This window comes from Strix aluco, chromosome 9, assembly GCF_031877795.1.
Source record: "Strix aluco isolate bStrAlu1 chromosome 9, bStrAlu1.hap1, whole genome shotgun sequence".
Classification (NCBI taxonomy): Eukaryota; Metazoa; Chordata; class Aves; order Strigiformes; family Strigidae; genus Strix; species Strix aluco.
The window spans coordinates 19,596,370-19,610,267 of record NC_133939.1 but is presented as its reverse complement, the minus strand read 5'-3'; positions in this window follow the sequence as shown (position 1 = coordinate 19,610,267).

Genomic DNA, 13,898 nt, shown 5'->3' with positions numbered 1-13,898 from the left:
TTTTTATAGTGCTTGTGGGGTGCTGAGCTGGGACGTACAAGCCTTTACTCAGCTCCCAGTCTGGGGTCCCTGGGGAAAGCCAGTCTATGATGACTGAAGGCTGGAGGGTGCAATGTGTAAGGGATGAGCTGTATCTATAGCCACTGTAGGTGAGTGAAGATGCTGTGTGTTACCATGTTATGAACAGTGATAAAGTTACCAAATCTGCACAAACAGGTCACTGATGGGACTCTATCAGCCTTAACAAGAGCCTGAAGGACTGTCCAGCTCCACTGCTTGCAGCAGCTGCTAGTGGTGAGCATTGCATGTCTCCAATGCTGGGGGAGTGCTGGAAAAGAGAAGCAAAAGGTGAAACGAGGGATGGAGAGGGAGATGTTGGACAGAAAAAGTGACTTAGATCCATTTCTAAGTGAGAAAATCTTGAACATACTATGGGATTGCGAGGGGATGGGTTGGCTCACTCAGCAGGTTTTGAGTGGCCCCCCCCCAGCAGCACTGGAGCACGATGGGCTATCGGTGTAGTCAATAAGAGCACCCAGTTTGAACTAGACATCTATGAAGTGACTCTAACAAACATTTGTGCATCAGTGCTGTGAGCAAAGGTGAGATGAATCCCAGCTCCTGGGCCACTTAGTGCTGGAACTGTCAACCTGTGAATGTCCTGTACCTTCCTCTGAAACAACTAACTTTGGGGACAGGGTGATGAGGAAGGACATGGTATGGGGTGGCTGCCAATTCCAGCCCATCCCAGCTGCTTTATGCCAAGGTCATTATTGTTTTGTGGGGTTTTTGTCTGGTTTTTTCCCCTAGCTGCGTAATTTCATTTATAAAATGCTGAAATGTCAGCTGGGATCAAGTCCTGCCTTTCATTTTCTGTTTCTGCTTAAATGAATATTGATGTAGTGTTTATCTTTCTTTAATATTCATGATGATAAAGGACTTGGAGCCATTCACTTTTAATTACACCCTTCTCCAGGAAACAGTCTATTGCAATTAGAGAGCTTCCAGTGCATGAAAGAAAAACAAACAAACTTTTTGCCTCCCCCTCCAGAAGTGCCAAGCAGGGTTCCTGAGGCATCCCCTTTCCCTCTGCTGTGGTGGTTTGGGAGCAGGAACTTGTGTGAAGGACTCCTTTGGGCTGTGCCACCTCCCTGCTGTGCTGTTAAGGAGCCAGAGTCCACAAAACTTGGTGACCATTTGCAGCCCTCCAACGTGGATCAGTGGCCTGGAGGGGTGAGGAGGAGGCAAATGTGCAGCTCCAGTGGATGGGAGTAGGAAGGTGGCTTGGAAAGGAAGGAAAAGCAGTTGGGTTTCCCAGGTCGGGGGCTGTGAAAGGGGATTTCCATTTCTACCCTTTCAGCAGCCTCCCTGTGTGACAGTAAACAAGTCACTGTCTCTCCATGCCTCAGTTCTCCAAGCAATGAGGAGGAATTAGACCATGTGTGCTGCCTGCCCTCCCTTTTGACTGGATGTGGTCTTCCTGCCCTCGTGCAGCTCAGAGTCTCTCTTCTACTGCAGCAGTAATTGGCCATTTAAATCAAATCTGGCAAAATGATCACAGAGTAATGCCTTGATGGCAAGGCAATGACCAGCTCTCCTTTTTAGTACTCAGACAGCATTGCTTCTCCCTCCCCTAACATTATCCATGAGCAAATTGTTATATTGAGCTGTGCAAATTGCCCAGGAGCTTCTGCTGGGAGCCTGAACCTTCTCTGACACATAAAACAAATCTGTCTGAGCATGCCTGATGATCAAACCTGGTCTGGTGAGGAGATGAGCTCTCCCCTATCAATGTCTCTAGGCAGCTGGAGCAGTGGTGGGTGCTGCTCTTGCTGTGGTTGGTGACAGGAGGCAGCAAGCCTGGGGACTTCCTGTGGATAGTAATGACTCTCCTGCTGTCTCAGAGCTGGGTTTTCACAAGTCTTTGAAAATCAGAGCCCTTAAGAGTTAGATGTCAGCACCCTATGTGGAAACATCCCATGTTACAACTCTAGAGACTCCTGTGCCAAACAACTTTCTGTTCTTGAGCTGCCTGTTGATGAGCAATCAGACTTATTGGTCACGTTGTGCTCAAAACCAGCTGAGTGTTACATGGGGCTTTCTCACATTTAGTGGTTGCTTTCAGCAGCAATGACCTTAGGCTGAGACAACACCTTAATGGAACGCTCTCTTCATGTCTGTTCTGTCACATGCGTGTAGGACTGAGTAATGAAACAGGCTGATCATTTTCATCCTGTAAAATATACATAATTCTATTTTACATGGGGAATAATCATTGCAGAACTGACTCTTTTTTTCATCCTTTTCCTGCTGTAATTACTATCCTCCTGCTGAATGCCTGTGCATGATGAAATGAGTGAAAATTTAAACTGCCCTGGGTGATGGGACATAGACCTTGCTGAAAAATTTAAACGTCTCTTATCCGGAGGAGGCTGGTCCATAAATAAAGAATGAAGTCCCCGCTGCAGGAGGGGGAGAGCTAGTGCAGCTCCAGACTTAACGCCTTCCTGCCCACCTCCAGCCATGCCTAGAGCTGTGGTTCTTCTCCATGCTGGAGCCTGGGAGCATGTAGGAGCCCCAGGGCTAGGCAGCTTGGCGGGGTCACTGGGTGTTGGGAGGAAGCTTTGAAGTTAGGAATAAATTGAAAGCAACCATCCAGAGCCTAAGTGAGCCTGTTGATCCATTTAGCCTAAGAGCTAAAGCCACTGGTACCTGTGGAGCAGAGAGGCTTAGCTAGAGCAGAAGCAATAAGCCAGTTTTCTCCATTGAAAAATAAGGGATACAAGTAATTAATCTCCTTGCAACATGGAGGGGATGCTGGGGGTAAAGAGATTATAACATGCTATAACTGCTAACATGAATAAACCACTACCCCTTAAAAGGTCGGTGATTTTTAGTTTTCCAGTGGAGGACTGTTTCTATTCCTGTATTTCTTTGAACGTATTTTACAGTTCTCTTTTGTGGATCAGCCCTGACAGTCACAGATGAAACGACAGTTTGGTGAAAAATCTCTCCCAGTAGTAAGTTGCTATTTCTGTCTGTTACTGACTGTGCTGCTGAGTTCACTGTGGAGCACAGCGGTTAGAGGCCTACGGTGTCATCAGCTCTGACTTCCTTCTGTCACGTGCACAACATCACATAGACTTCACGGATCCCTCTTCCATCTTCTGCTGCTGGCAAAGGCTCATCTAGCACGCAGACACAAGGCTCAGTCTCCCCCTGGACCTTTGCTCTCAGTCCACACTGATTTAAGCAGTTACATGGAGGAGAAAATTGTGTGGGATGGACCAGTGTTTTGGGAGGAAGCAGTGACACTTCTTGTTTCTCAGGTGGTAATTTGCTCTGGATGTGAAATCTCTCATTTTCCAGCTTCATGTGCCAGGAATGAGATGAGGAGCTTGGCTCCCTGTCTCTCACCCCAGCCCCAGGCATCTTGAGCCAATTGCCCCACTTCAGCCAAAGCTGTCATGGGGCAGAGTGTCAAAGATGTTAAGCTCCTCTTCAGGTCAACGAAAGGGGGAGGAGAAAGACCCAAATTGGTGTCTCCAAGGGGTGAACTCATCAGCATCAGACATACAAGAATCCACGTGGGAAAGTCCCGAAAAAACCACCTTCGTGGGCTCTGTTGCCTGTGGAAGAATGGGTGTGAACAAGTGGGATGCAGATGCAGGCAGGTCGAAAGCTGTGCTTAGACGGCACCTTCCTGCCACTGGCCGTCAGGGGTGGAGAGATGGCAGCAAGGCAAGCAGGACAGAGTATCTGCTTCCATTAATGTGGGTAATTCCTTGTTAATTCCCTTTTCAGAGATGGGTGCAGTGAGCTGTGCAGAGTGGATGGAAATTGCATCAGCACAATTTGGGGGTGATGCAGAAATTAGCTGAGCTGCCAGGGCATCCTTGCTGGGGTCCCATGGAGGTGGGTGCCCTCCAGTGTAGTGGGTGTGCAGCGACAGCTAATGAACCCTTTGGGGGTTGCAGAGCATGGGGTGGGATGAGGCAGCAGGGGTGGGGGGAGCTCATTCCTGAGGCTTGCTCCTTAGGGAGGTCTGTGTGGGTTTTTCCAACTAACCCACTGTGCTTAAATGGCAGGAGCTCCCTGTGGAGGCACATAACTATGTAACAGACGTGAGGGTTGGTCCTTATTAACTCTGGTTTAGGATATTGGATGGGGAAGTGCAGGGGGGTCTGGGATCTGCTGTCTGAGCCCTGGAGAAACTCATGTCCCACCTCCTGAGTGTCCCTTTCCTCAAGGAGGACAGTGTCATGCAGCCCCTGTGAGCACTGTGTTCTCTGCAAGGTGTTTCCACGAGGTGGCCCATCTGCTTCCCAGGACCCATGGGGCTGTGGGTTTTGCAGGATTACTTCATCGGCCACAGATGCCTGTTTGCAGGGCTTCTTTAGAGGGAAGCTCCCAGAGATGGAGCATTGCCCTCAGGGTGCAACCAGCAAAGCCTCCTGTTGGTGGCTTGGGGCCTCTGATGAGGAGACGTTCAGTAACAGCCAGGTGCAGGTGACCAGAGACCCCTTCCTGTCCTGTCTTCCCGTGTTCTGTCTATTGCCTGTGCTGGAGACTTTGGAGGGTGGTTTGCAAAGGCACTCTGGCTCTATCCAGCTCTATTCTGGCTATATTCTGCCTCTAGCAAGTAGTTTGTGATAGCTGTTGCCTCTAACAGTATCTAGCCTTCTAATGCCTGTTCCCATCTCCCTCGGGGTGGCCCACCCTCCCCCATGTGCAGTGAGGCAGCCTTTTCATTTTGCAGCTGCACCATGGAGAAACAAGGAGCTCTGGGTTTTTATTAACGTTGAAGAAACAGATATTTTGATTGTCAAGTCAATCCCAGATTATTTTGAGCAAATGCAGTTTGACAGACCATTATTTTGAAGGGACATGGATCATTTAACCAAGCCTAATTGCCTCTGTGTCACAATTAGTCACTCGGGCTGAGGAGGAATTGGTGTCACCATCATTTTGTACTGGGAGCCAGTGACTAAATCTAATGAAAGTGTTTGAATCAGAACTTTTATGTATGTACATTCATTACACTGCTAAATTGGCCATATCTCCTCACAAGACTGGAGAAGGCTGTGTGTGAGAGTGTGGTAGCTGCTGCATGGGTGAGATGAAGTGCTGAGGGTTTGGGAGAGGTAAGAGAGGAGACAGATTTTCAAGTGCCTCCTTGGCTGGAGTGATGCAGAGCTGCTCCCACAGATATGGAGAATGGTGCTGAGTACAAGTCTTGGGGATGCCCTCTGAGATGCAGTTAACCTCCTGGCAAAGGTTGTGAGCTCCTGTCTGCAGGACAGACCTAGGGGTTGAAGGAAAATATCCAAAGGTCTGGAGAAGGGAAAGGCTCAAAAATCCTTGGGCTGCTCCATCACCTGGTGGAGTCACCCTGAAAAACAAGTCATGGGGCTTGACATCAAGGATGCAAGGCTGTTCCTCAGGATGGGGTGAAAGGTCTGTCCCCCTTAATTTCCAGGGGGTAAATGGTGCTCTGTGGTTGTGTCCTGGCAGCGGACAGGGTTACACGTCAGGAGGAAGGGCTCACAAGCCTCCGCTCCCACCACCATAGCACAGGCTTGTGTGATGCTGAGGGTGTTTTATTTGCTACTTACATTTTAAATGTACTGGGTAAATCTTGCCAAACTTTAAGGCTGTCAGTCATCTGATGTGTTGAGTTCAGTGATAGGGATGTTGTGAGAAGGAAAGCTGGGAGCCTACTGGAAGGCCAGGAAAACACTCCTGTGCTCCAGATACCACAGGCACCAAGATGCCACTGCAAAATTGGAGGGCAGCAGGAAGGTGCTGGGAACTTGACCTTCCAGGCCACAAAGCCCAAAGTTTCAAGTCTTTAAATGTTTCAGAAAACATGCAGACTGTCAGCTGAACGTTGCAAGCAAGCAAAGGAGCCAGGAAATGAACTTCTTCATGAAACAAAAATCAAACTGACTCATTTGTTTCCAAGGTTCTCTACCCTAGTGAAATGAAAGACATAATCATACAGGGGAAATAGGAAGACAAATTGGGTGTTATTTCAAGTATCGCTGGCTCACATAATTTTATTGTGATGTTTGCAAGAATGGGCGTTTGTTCTAAAGCTTTGGATTCTGGATTCACATGGATTCTTGCGACTCTAAGCTTTTAGTGAAGAAAAGGACCTTTTATGCTTCATAATCATGAAAACCAGCTTGAAAATCATGGCCTGAGACTGACTCCAGAAGTTCATCAATGACAAAGCAAGTAAGGAGAACTCAGAGGGCACATTTCATCTGGTTCAGTCCAGGAAGTCTTGTCTTTGAATGCCTCTGCCCACAGTGCAGTACAGATAACGAACACGGAGCCAAATATGCTGTGTCTCGATGTCTGGAGACATTTAGGTGTTGGATATGTGAGTTGATCGTGACAGAATCAGCCTCTTGGGAAGCTCATTTGTCTACAGCATTTCTGCAGGTTGAGCTTACTGGGAAGTGGGGAATGGGGTGCATGGGTGATTTGTCTCACTGAGTGGGGGAAGGAGTTGGTACTGATGTCAGGGGAAGACGTTGTGGGAGCTGACAGTCCCTATGACCACCAGCTTTCTGATTTTATTCTGCCCTGATGCTGTTGTCAGATGGACGGGGTGAGCTGGATGCAGCTCCTGCTCCTCTGAACAGCTTTGACAGCCTCTCTGATGGAAACAAAACTGCATTGGCCCCTTTCCTGTTTTGATCAAGACAAATTTTTCTGTACTTTCAAACAGCTGAGCACACAGCCTTGGAAGGAGAGCAAATTTTGGGGACAGATCAGGTAATATGTGTGACTTGGAAAGCTGTGGAACATCAGGGGAGATGAGGATCCAACGGAAAATCTTTCCATGCTCTTGAGAAACCAAATACCTGGACCCACTGTGGCTTTGGGGAAAGGGAGTGAGGGGGAGACAGGATCAGTTGGGTACAGCTAAGGTAAGATTAGCCCAGGCTTTCTCACATCTCCATCCCACTCCCAGTAGATGGGTCCCCATCACAAGAGGACCCTTGCGTTACACATGCCATTTTCATGATCATCCGAGGCGAATGAAATCTCAAATGACTGCTAATGTGCCTTGCGGAGCTATGTCCCCTCTTCATTATTAACGTTTAAATCCCTTTCAGAAGCACAGCCATTAATTTTGCCATTGCCTTGGTGTTGAAGAGTCAGCAGAGGCAATGTCAAGTGTTCCTGGTGGCAGAATGCCGAGGTCTGGCTGAGAACGGCCTCTCCCTCCACTTAGCTGCCTTTCTCATCCACACTGTCCCAGTGGAGCGGGGTTCAGATTGTTTGGTGTGGATGCTGCTGGTCAGAGAAGGTCTGCTTCAATGAAGAAGGGACAAAGTCTTGGTGAATGCAGAGGATAGCTTGTCCCTGTCCTCCTCTTATCTCCTCCCCTATAACGCCGTTGGCTTGTTCAGCAGCTTGTTTGGCCATTGTCCTGCCTTATCTTGCCTATGATACATGTTCTGAGGAGGGCAGCTGTAATCTGTCACTCTGAAGCATCATACCTTTGAAACCATAAAAGATTTCAGAAAAGGATAGTTATAGAGTAGCAAAAAGAAGGATCTGGGGTTTTAAGAAATAATCCCACAAGGCTTTTGGGACAATTCCAGCCCTATTTTGTCTAGACAAAAAGGACAAACAGTCAAAAGGAACAAGGTGATATTCGGCAGGGAGAAGAAAAAATTTCTCTGATATGTCCATGTTTCCTGGCTGGTTTTGACCAAGTGATTCATGTTACACAGATGCAGCCCAGCCTGTCTGGACTCTAAGCCTCTAACAGAGGATGTTCTCAGCCCTGTAACAATTCAGTCCCAGCTGATAATCACCTTTGTCCTCTTTGCAGTATTTCAAACCTGAACTTGACTGACTTCTGTTCCTAACTAGGAGACCCTGTGCTTTCTCCCCCTGCAAGATTAGGGTCTCTTCTGTAGTTGGGGAATGACAATATGCATTAAAATGTGTAGACTGGGAACTGTTCATCCCATAACCTAAATATTGAGTGTCTGGGAGCTAAACAGCCTGGTCCTGCTGCAGCTCAGGACTTTTCATGTGATGTCCAGAGCAGCAGGAAAGTCTCTGATGCTCTGCATGGCTGCCTGTGGGCCAATGCTGCTTAGCTAGGAGACTGCATCCCCTAGTGAAACGGTCAAAGCCAAAGGTGGGGAGGAAAACTTTCTTGCATTCATGAGTGGGATTTATCTGCCCTATTTCCAGTCCTTGAGGCATTTCATTGCTTCTGCTTTTGGATGTACCCTTTGCCCTGTCCCTGAATCTTATGCCACAGCCTGAGCTCTCCAAGAAAAATGTAGTGGGGCAGGTTGATGGTGGATGTGGGTTTCCCAGCAGCTGCAGTAGAAACACAGCAGGAGGATGGGTGCTGGGTCCTTGGGTGCATGCAACTTAAGATGAAGTATGGGGCTCCTTGCTGTGGAGAGATGTCTTTGATTGATTTCTCTTCCCACCCTTTTTTCATTTTAAGCTGTTCTAAAAGTAAAGCCACTGCCTGAATTATTGACGTAAATGGTGTTTAAATTGCTTGTATAATTGATGAATCGGCAGCCAGTGGTTAGCCAGCCCCTTGTGCTGATGCTGTGCTGTGTTACCTGTCATTGCCCTGAAACATGGGGCAGGAAAACATTCTGTCCAACTTGTGGCAAGTGTCCATCCCTCACTGATGTGTAAAAGGCTCCTCTTCTGCTTTATCCACTATCCAATTGATTTATATGTCTGTCTGTCTAGGTGTCTGTCCTCTGATGTCCCACAAACAGCCTGGTCCCTGGTTGCCTTTCTTATCTCATCCCCACCCTGATGCTCAACCATTAGCTGGAAAGCTCTGAATCACCAGTAAAATCAGGATGAGGCAGGGAGTAGGGATGCACTGAGGTGAAGCCAAATGGCTCTTGGAGGCAGCCAGGAGAATTTTTGACTCACTTGGCTTGTTCTACTCTTATGTCCTGTGGGAGGGGAAGCTGAAGACTTGTGATGAAGCTGTGGGATAGTTGCAGAGCATGAGCCTTTGACCTGGAAGACAAAGTTTTGTTGATAGGGGGGGTCAGGACAACAAAGGAGGCCTTGGTGGTTTTGGCCATAGGTGCAGTGTTGGGAGTAGGGCTGGTCTTTCAGTTCCTGACCATCCGTTCCTAGGACAGGCCTGGGGAGCCTTCTTCCCTACGCAATGGAAGCCACTGTGCATACCCTAGGGCCAGAGCACCCTGCAGCAGAAATGTCTGTGCTTCTGCAGACGGGGTATTCATGAATTTGGGTGAATCCACTGTGAACAGTCAGCTCCAGTGATTAGAGACTGTGCTGCAGATCCGCAATCAGCTGGGTGGCCAAATCTGTGCTGCGGCTGGAGCTATTTCCAGCAATGCTAACGAGCTCTGTGGCTGTGTTGTGTGGCACATCCGTGAGGTCTGGGACACGTGTCTCTTGGTACCTGTGGCTGCATGGACAGAGCAGAAGCCCGTGGGGTCAGAGGCTTTTGGAGGAGTGAATGGAAGCAGCGTGCAAGAGATGGCTGTGGCAGCAGGGAGGCAAAGATGTAAACCAGGGAGGGGGAGTCCAAGGACTAATATTTATGGGGCAATGTAGCAGCACAGGCTGTGGTTTATTCAAGCTGGCTGCTTTTGGAGAACAAACATCCCCTAAATACGGGTTTGGGGACCGGTATTTCCTGGCTTGCAGCCACTAGAGGCTGCCCTGCTCCAGCTCCTGAGCCTTCGCTCCTTAGGGCTAACAGCAGCTTTGCTGCCTGTGTGTTAGGCACTAAGAGAAGCTGGTAGGAAAAGCCCTGAAAGTCTTTTCCCCCTTTCTTCTGTGGGTGGATTGAGCAGGTGTTGCACAAAACCTGGGCTCTCAGGGATGTAACTTGTGTCGCTGCTCATAGAAGGAGAAACAGAGGCACAAGGAGCTGGAAATGGCTGGCCTGGCTGATGGGGAGCCAGCTCTGAAGCTCAGGGCGAGGGGGATGTTAACAGGCAGAGCCCAGCACCTGGCTCTGGCTGCTGCCACACGAAGGGACAGGAGCAAACCCTGTGTGTGTGGGGAATAGTTGCAAAATCCACACACTTGCTGAGAGAGCTTGGAGGGACCCGATTCTGGGTACAGCTGGGCAGAGCTGATGGCTGGCAACTAGCCTGAAGCAGCAGAGCTGCTTTGGGAGAACTGTAGTGTCTCTTGGTGCACATGCACCCTTGATTGCACAGCTCTACAAGCCCAGTGCCCGTGCTGGCATTTGCTGAGATTCCTGTGCTGGGGGGAACTTGGCCTCTTCTTAACTCCTTGCTGGGCATCCACTGTCAGCACACCAGCTGCAATGTCCTATTGCATGGAAATCCTGCCTGTACGGTGCCTAACATTTGTTCCCCACATGGTGGCACATGTAGAGATGTAGATGTAGAAAGGTAAGACCTGAGCTGTGCTGAGTTGGTTGAATACATCCCTGAGACAGTCCTGCTGCCTGAGAGAAAGTCATGGTGATGGAGCCATGAATTACAGGCAGGATGCACAAGCTGATTCCATGGGGATGCTGGATGCCAGAGCAGATTATCTTGATGGTCCCTCGCAGCCTTCAGATGGCTCAAGTGCTTCTGAGCTAGTATTGCCAAATGCTCAGCACCAAATGTTCCTGTCTGCTCCCTTCTTGTAGGGTGTGTGTGGGTCCCAGCTCTGCCTACCAAACTTGCTTTGTGTGGTGCTTCATGAGACAGTGGGTTTGGCTCATGGACCAGATTTAGTCTCATTGGATCTGGCACCTTTCTTCCGTGTCCCAGCCCCAGCAGGAGCTGTTTGCAGGCATGGACCCACGTGCTCCACCGCATGACAGCAGGCGAGGCAGTGGTAGGGATGGGGTAGTACCCAGGGCGTCAGGCAGCTTTGGTGGTGCTCATGGGTCAGAGCCCTCCATTTCTCCTCTGTTTCTCCTTTGATCCCGCTAATTGCCGCTCTTTCCTCTTCTCCCTGCCCTAGAGAGGTTGTCATAAATCTCCACTTCTGCCCTTTTGCTAATGGGCTGCTTTGTCCAGAGCGAGCAGGATCCTTGGATGATGTAAATCAGTGTAGCTGCCCTGTGATCAGGGCCCTGGCACTGAATTAGCCCAGGTGAGGATTGGCCCCATAATCTCTATTTCATTGTTATCAAAGTCCAAGCATTGCTTCTAGTGCCTGAAAATCGCTGCCTTCTATCACACTTGGTCTTTGGCAGACCGATGTGTTGACAAAGATGTCTTCGTTTATCTTCTCAATGCATCCGTTGCAGCCGGATGCTTCTCTGACCCTCATGTTTTCAATAATCTTTCCCTTCTTCCCTCTGGCATTACAAAGCCTCTTATTCATTTGAGAGATAAGTATTTACGTATGTGTTGGTGAGGAAAACTTAATCAATAATGCCCATGAATAACATTTCTTTGTGTTTTAGATCCACCAAATTTCCCCCCCCCTCCCATTGTTTTGCCGGGTTTTTGTTGGGTTTTTTTTTTTTTCCTTTCCAGACAGGATTCACATTCTGCTTTGGCTCTTTTTTTCAAAGTCCAATTGTCAGAGAGAGAAAGCAAACTCCAAGTAAAAGCTGTCATTTTAGAGAGACATCAGTCTTATCAGTCCCCTTCACCCACATCTTGCACATCCAGAGGGGCTGCCCATGCCACTCTCCCCAGCCTCTCTGTGAGGGACAGGACAGTCTCTCCCTGCAAATTCAGGGTCGCATCTTCTGGGCACAGACTCTGCTGCTGGGAAGTGGTTCCCCAGTTGTACTGGTTTCAGAACTGACCACTATAATACAGCTGCAAAATCCTCATACATAGATTTTTTTTTTTTTCCCCCCCAACTGATTTAAAAATAAGGTCAGATTGCATCTTCCATCCCAGTGAAGGGATCTCATATGAGGCTTCGTCTGCTCTCTGCAAGGGCAGGATGCTGCGAGCACTGTGATCGACCTGTTGGCTGCTCTGGGCGAGCTGCTGAGAGCTGGGGCAGCCCAGAGGTTCCTCTGGCTGGGGAGTCTGATGAATTGCTCCAGCTCCTGCTCTAACTGCGGGGCTGGCTGGTGGGGAAACCCCTTCTGCCATGCTCTCCCAGATGTATTTTCTATGCAGTGCTCCTGCCAGATGGGTGTCATGCAACTCTCCCTGTGCCAGGGCATTGGCAATCTGTGCCAGTCCTCACCCATTGGTTCAGCTCAGCAATTGCATGCCTGCATTTAGCACGTACCAACTGCGGTGGACATCAGCATTCCCGGGGATTCTGCTCTGCACTGCCCTGGACACGGGTGAGCTGCTCTTCCCGCAACCCCGGAGCAACCGTGACTGCTACATGTGTAGTCAGCCCAGTGCCTGTGCTAGTGAGGAAGCTGATACACCATGGCGAGGTGTGTGTGTGTGTGTGTGTGTGTTTGCTGGGAGCAGCTACAGGAAACTAATGGACCATGAAATTATCAAGGAAAGGAAAAAAAAAAAAGAGGCTGTTAGAGCAAACTGCACTGCATCTACAACCCTGCTCCCCTCTCAGCCAGCTTAATGTGGTGGCAAATAAGATATAGTAGTTTTTATATTGAAGACAGGAGGGGCTGGCAAATGGCTCTTACCAGGTTATCTGGGTGACCTAGTGTGAAGTTACGCACTGGAAACAGCAATTACCTGGGGGAAGCTACAAGGAAGTGTTATTGCATTAAAAAAAAAAAAAAAAAGGCTTTGGAAATTGCTAGCCTGGCTTTCAGGGGAGAATAGGATAGTCATCAGCATCCTCATAATAGTAAAGTGCACTGATCCAGCAAGCTTTATCCCAAGGGATCCCAAAGTGTGTTGCCAAACTATGTATACAGCAATTCCCTTCTGTTTTTCTGGAGCTCCACCTCTGGCGGGGGAAGCACACACGGGCAAAATGTGCTTGAAAACCAAGGCTGCAGGAAGAAATTGAGAGACATGGTGCAGCTACTTAGAGCAGAATTCAACAGTGAGGCAGCATCCCCGGGTGAGAGGGGAGGAGGGTGCTAATGGCCCTGAATGGGCACAGAGAAAGTGGCAGCAGGTTTTCATCACCAGACTCCCTATCTAACCTAATCTGGTCTAATCAATTCTGCTTTCTATGTTCCTGCCACGGCAGTGTCTGAGATGGGAAATGAAGTTGTCTGCAGTAACTAGAGCTGTTTGGGAAATGTGTTATTTTTTTCCGTCAAAAAAAGTCCGGTGAGAACATATGTTTTTGTTGAAGCAAGGGAAAACCCCTCTGATTTTTATTTATTTTTGTCTATTCAAAGTTTGGAGCTCAGGGTTTCAGGTTTCTGGAGCATCTGTTGGAATAAGTGTATTTCTCAACTGCCTGGGGGAATGTAAGTGTCCATTTGATCAAAAAGCTATGTCATTTCTGTGCTGCTTCAGGAGTAGAGCATGACTGGTTTGACTCTGCCAAAGAAACAGTCAGAGATCATTCATCCACCCTGCTGCAAGCTCTTTGTGTGATGATGGCCCGTTATGCCTGCACTTTTCTTGCCATCTTCATAGCATCATAGAAGACCAGGTTGGAGGGGACCTTAAGGATCATCTGGTCCAACCTTGGCAAAAGCATGGTCTAGACAAGGTGGCCCAGCACCCTGTCCAGCTGAATCTTAAAAGTGTCCAGTGTTGAGGAATCCACCACTTCCTTGGGGAGATTATTCCAGTGGCTCTCACTGTGAAAAATTTTCCTCGTGTCCAATAATCTTATTCCTCCCCAGGTTTTGTATCCTCCAAAACAGAGCCTGTGGCAGGAACCTGGCCCAGGGCTCAGCATCAACCCCCAGCCTGGCTGCAATTCCCTGTTGCCAGGTCTGAAAGGGACTTCAGAATCCATCTGCTCAGGGGCTTTTCTTTATCCTGCTAGAAATAACTAGAGAGTGAATTTTGACTGATAAG